The sequence below is a fragment of the Callorhinus ursinus genome, unplaced genomic scaffold (genome assembly GCF_003265705.2).
Source record: "Callorhinus ursinus isolate GAN/ISIS: 27379988/994484 unplaced genomic scaffold, GSC_fseal_2.0 scaffold10, whole genome shotgun sequence".
NCBI lineage: Eukaryota > Metazoa > Chordata > Mammalia > Carnivora > Otariidae > Callorhinus > Callorhinus ursinus.
This window is the reverse complement of record NW_027397072.1, coordinates 23,616,195-23,622,123: the sequence shown is the minus strand read 5'-3', so window position 1 is coordinate 23,622,123 and position 5,929 is coordinate 23,616,195.

Genomic DNA, 5,929 nt, shown 5'->3' with positions numbered 1-5,929 from the left:
CAGCCAGGTAGCTGGTTCTCAAAATGATGAGTCAACATGGTGTGTAATGCTGGATACAGAAAGATGGAATCTGTGGAGTATATCTACTTCCAATATGACGATGGTAGCTAAGTGCAATCCTTGAGAGTTTGCCGTGCCTGTACTATCTGCCGTGTGATTGCATGAAGAAGCAATTCTCCCGTGATTTGTCTCTGTTGAATCTACTGCAAAACCCTCATTCATTCAGTGTGCCATAATGGTATTTGGCCTTCTCTTGGCTAGAAATCCATCATAAACAAACGGAAAAGGGAGCCATTAAATTGTGACAGGACACAGTTATAATTGGATGCTCAGTGATCCAGGATATGTTTACATCACTTTTTAAGATTATCATTTAAATATAAATATATATTTTTAACATACTTATGTTAAGCTTTGCTTTGTGGTATCTTATTTTTTTCTTCTGGAAAAACAAGTATATCATAGCATCTTAATAGCCTAGAGTTTAGTATTTGAATCCTGATTCTTCCACAGACTAGCCATGTGATCTAAGGCAAGTGACTTGATCATGCTAAACTTCAGTGTCCTCATATTCCCTGTGAAGCTATTGATAAATCTACTATAGGGTTGTTATGAGAATTTAATAAATTAAAACATAATAACTTATGAGGGTTTTGGCATAAAGTTAGTACTAAAAATAGTAGCTATTTTTTTTTTTTTTAATAAATAAGGAACTTCTTGGAGTCACTCCTTCTTCAATCCCCTATTCCTTAGCATGGAATAATCCATCTCGAGTTGGAGCTGGAACTAGGGGATGATTGATCTCTTTCCTTCAGGGATTTACTAGGCTGAGTACGGTGGAAATCTCTTTGAAGTTTAAGATGCTCTGAAGGAGGTCAAGAGTGTGACTTATACCCTAATGTATGCTACCCTGAGCCAACAGACATCAAGGGTGTTGGTAAACTGTTCCAGCAGGCGTGTCCTCCTCGATAAGGCTGCCATGACCTTATGCCCTCAAATCTTGATTTCCTCTCCAAACCCACTTGGAAGGCTACCAGGTACCATATTGCCACCAACCTTCTCATTCTCAGGAATCCCTATTTCAAGGGCTAGAGGGAGCCCTGTTCTAGCATGCTGAGTTAGAATTGGGAGCTCATTTTCCTATAGCATGCGATTATTTGCAGGTGATGTGTAGTATCAGACTCAGGACCATTAATAATGGGTAGAAAAAGACCTTTAGGACCTACCTGAGAATCTAACATCTTTAAGTAACATGTTTTCCTATGGAAAATGTGTTTTCAGTTCCAAATAACTGATTGACAAATAAAATATGGAAACATAAGCCATTAGGAAAATGGGGCTGCAATCCTGCATCTCTCTCTCTCTCTCTTTTTTAAAGATTTTATTTATTTGAGAGAGAGAGAGAGAGTAAGAGAGTGCATAAGCCGAGAGAGGGGCAGAGGGAGAGGGAGAAGCAGACTCCTCTGCTGAGCAGGGAGCCTGATGTAGGGCTCCATCCCAGGATGCTGGGATCATGAATTGAGCCAAAGGTAGGCCCTTAACCAACTGAGCCACCCAGGTGCCCCAATCCTACACATCTTTAGGGCAGGAAAAGGGAGGAAAATTCTGCCAATCACCCGAAGTGTAAGAACAGTTGAGCACTGTGCATTTTTCTAAACTGGAATTTAGACAGGACAGCAGATGAGCAGTTTCTTGCAAAGAGCAACACTGGCTCCTTAGTGACCACCAATGATGGGGACATTGAGTTAGGTTTGATCCCAAAGCCCGTCCTGTGCTCTTGCTTTATCTGGATGCCTCATTATTCCTTAGAGAGTCTTCCTCACAGGAGAGAAGGCCCCCTTCCCTCCCAAGGCTTTCTGGAAATTTCTGAGTATTGCCTAGAGGGGTCCTCTGTGTCTGTACACCTTTACCCTAAATTGCCCTGGCTCCTAGCAGCTCCCTAAACTCTCTTTCCAAGATCATTTTTTTGTCCTTCTGTCACTCTCATCTCTGGTGTTTGACTGCCCTGGGCATGGATCTCTCACCAATCAGTCAGTTAGCATGTAGATGCCAAGAGTCCACTATTGCTCAGGATTCCTCTAAACTCTGTGAGGATACAGAAAAGAAAAAGAGAGGATCTCTGCTCTTAAGGAACTCACAAATGAATTCTGGAAGCAGAATATCCTAGATCTTAAAACACAAGATTCAAATCAGGCAGCCCTGATCTGAGTCCCAGGCCCACCATTTCTTAGCTGTGCACTTAGTTAGGGTCTCAGTTTTTTTACCTGTACGATGAGGATGATAAAAGTAGCTGTCCAATAGTGTTGTCACGAGGACTGTGCTGCAAGATAAAGCACTTAGCAATGCCTGCATAAACTAAGTACTCAATGAATGTCGGCTCTCATCATTGTTACCATTATTCAGAAAGTCTGAGATGGGGTATATATAGACTAGTCTGAGCTACCGAGGAACATAATAGGACTTTCCTCAGTGCCCTCCTTGGTCTTCCCAGACTTGGGGGAGGAAGTGCTTTCTTGTGCCTCACAGAAGTGGCTGGGGATGCATTGGTGGGAGAGGGGCCTTGGGGGCACAGCACGGAGCTGCTGTCGACTTCCTGGTGAAGGCAGGCTTCCCGTCTTGGTTCAGTTCTGCACCGGGCATCTTGTTGGGCTTGGAAACCAAACACGTGGCACTTCCTCTGCCTTTGAAGAATTTGCCAGCCAGGTGGGGGTTCAAGATGTACATGCAAGATGCAGATTTAACATAATAATGAAGCAGCATCTTAATTAACAAGATATGGCAACTGTGATAAATGTTTAAGGCAAGAAATGCTAATTTGGTGAGTCTAAATTCTGGACTTCCGGGTAAAATTTTCTGAACACGTTAATAGCACCTACAGCTCTGTGGCAAGCACTGCAGAGACATCCTTTTCTCCCCGTCCTCTCCCCGCAGAACCTTGCCTCTTTGTCCCCTGGGTGTGTTGGTGTTTCTCTCCCCAAACTGTGGTCTGGACCAGCCATGAAACACAATTCTGAGTCTTGCGCACAGCTTTGGTGATTTTGGATGAAAGGCTGGAGTGATCTGCTAGGGGACCCCCATGTCTGTTTTCATTTTGAAAGCAGGGAAAGGCAGAGTGATGAACGATGAAAGCTCTCCCTTTCAAGGAGTCCCATTGACTTTAGGTGACTGCTAACTCCAGCCTTTGCAGAGGAGAATGTTTACTTTCCAGGCTTAAGGACAGGGCTGGCTTTCTGGGAGTGTGGCAACAAAGAGATTCAGTTAGAGGCCTCCGCGGACCTCCTCCCTAGCAGAGCTGCTCCAGCCGTGAGGGTAGTTCCATGGAGTTTAGGATTTGGGTGGGAGACGGAGCTCTTGTCTGAAGGTTTTTAGCCAAATGTCTGTGTGGTTTTGCCTTCTGGACAAATGGGTGTGTTCAGCAGCAACCCTATCTCCTGGACTCATTCTCTTAGTTGGTTAAGAGACTGTGAGAAGAAAAGCAAAACCAAATTAAAAACACGGTCATGATTCTATAGTAGTTAAAAATGTCCTTATGGAATTTGAAGTCACCACAGAAATCGTCTGCAGACAGGGAAGACTGAAGCCCAGAGAAGGGAAGTGTCTTCTTCAAAGTCACACAGCAAATGAGTCAAGCGCAAACCCTGAAACCCAGGTTTTCGGCCACTGGTCCTGTTCTCTTGTCATTATTCTGTTTCCATTGACAACCACGGAGAGTTCTTTCTTCCTTTCATTGGACGCTTCTTCCTTCCCAAACCCCCCAAAGAGCCAGGATGATCCAGGAAATCCTAACTCACTTTAAAGGCACTTTGTTGTCTGTTGGCCATGCTTATGGCTTGCTGTTTCAATTAAGTTTTTCGACATTTCATAGGAAAGTATGCAAATTACCACTGACTCTAAATCAATCAGAGTTTATTCAGGGTTTATAAACATGGACAATCTCACTTTCCTCTCATTCTCTCTTTTTCCTTGGCTTCATTCCCTCCACTCGCCTCCGTGAAGATACTTTCTTTTTTTAAGGCCTTCCTTGGGATACATATTTTATTGTAATCCTTAATATTTTCCTTCCATCCTGTCTTTATATTACCATCATTAATAATGACCAATGCTACCAGAATTTGTATTTTGCAGAATTTCTTAGCATATTAATTTTGCGGTGTTAACTCTCAACTTTTCTAATGAGGAGGAAGGTGCAGATAGGACTGGGTAGAGAGACTTTTGAAAATGTGGGCAGGGTGTTTGTGAATGTCTGGGCAGTGGAATATTTTTGCGGCATGGTGGGTGTTTTGAACTCTCTGGAAACTAACAAGCAAGCTCCACACATACGCTTGATGGAAGTCCTCCAGGCTTTGGATAACACAGGAGCCTTTCAGAAGTCTGAACTGAGTCCAAGTCAAATTACAGCCCAGTGTGCTTGTGCGAATGGCAGGCAGAGCAGATCACAGGGAATGACACTGATCCGGGACCCCCAGGAGCCCAGTGCTGGGTCTACCACGAGCACCAGCTTCCCCGTCTATACAAAGGGATAATAACAGCTCTTTCCTCATGGAGTTCCTTTGAGAATAAAAATATAATAATGTCTGTAAAGTGCTGAGCACAATACCTGGCACGTAATAAGCATTTGTTATTTGTACGAGGTGCCAGTAGGCTTCTGGGGGAACTGAGAGTCAACTAGAGAAGGCCTCCATTTAGGCAGTGAGGCACCAGGGCTCTGGCCGTAGGCTTTTGAAATTAGACAGCTGGGTGTACATCTCAACTCCAACTCAACTCAACAAGTTACCTAACTTCTTTGGGCCTCACTACCCATCTCCAAGTGTTACTGCATGGATTAGCGATACAGCCCATGTGAAGCTCTTGGCTTAGTGCCTGCCACGTAGTAGATGCTGAATAATTGTTGGTTATTGTTCCAGGTCCTTCGAGAAAGGGGCCAAGAGAAGCCGAAGGCATGAGGCAAATAAGACAGTTGTTAAACTGGGAGAGGAGAGGGGGTTAAGAGAAACTAGGAGAGCAAGATCAACCTCTTTGGGGGCCTCTATTAGTCTCCTGTGGCTGTTGTAACAAATTACCACAAACCTGGTGCCTTAAAACAACGGAAGTGTGTTCTCTCCCGGCTCTGGAGGCCAGAAGTCCGAGATCAGTCTCCCTGGGCTGAGACCAAGGCGTTGGCTGCAGAGGCTCTAGGGGAGAATCCTGCCTTGCCTCCTCCAGCTTCTGGTGCCTCTTGTTTGCCTCTGGCTTCACATGGAGCGTGCTCTCTCTCTCTCTCTCTGTGTGAAATCTCCCTCTGCTTCTCTCTTACAGGGGCACTACAGTGGCATTTAGGGCCCACCTGCAGAATCCAGGATAATCTCTCCATCACCAGATCCTTAATTTAATCACACCTGCAAAGACCCTATTTTTTCTTCGAAGGCAACATTAAGTTCTAGGGATTAGGACCTGATCTCTCTGGGGAGCCACTATTCTGCCTCCACAGAGTCTAAAGCACCCGGGGCTGGGCGAGGATTCCAGCTTGCCTTCCCCTGGAGTGATGTAGCAGGGACTGGAGTGTGATGAGGAGGGGAGGAGAGCTGTCGCCAGGGCAGAGGCAAGACGAAACAGGGCAGAGCAGGGACAGGCTGGCAGGGGTCACATGGCCCCAGGCAGGCTGACGTCAGCGAAGCCATGGGGCAGAGTGGAGCTCAGCACCAGCATCTGGGCAGGGGCATGTTCGTAGCCTCCAGGAAAAGGCATGAGTCACTTGGACACCCGGCCAAGGGCAGGAGGTGGCCAAGGCCTGCCTGATTGCACTGGTGGGTTCAGAGCCATGGTGGATGGCACTGGGAGCCAAGGGCCAAGGGCCCTTGTCCAACCTCCCTCAACTGGGCCCAGCTGGGCCGTGCTGACCGGGATGCAGTCCCTGTCCTTGACCAGCTCACATCCTGCTGGGGGAGGCAGG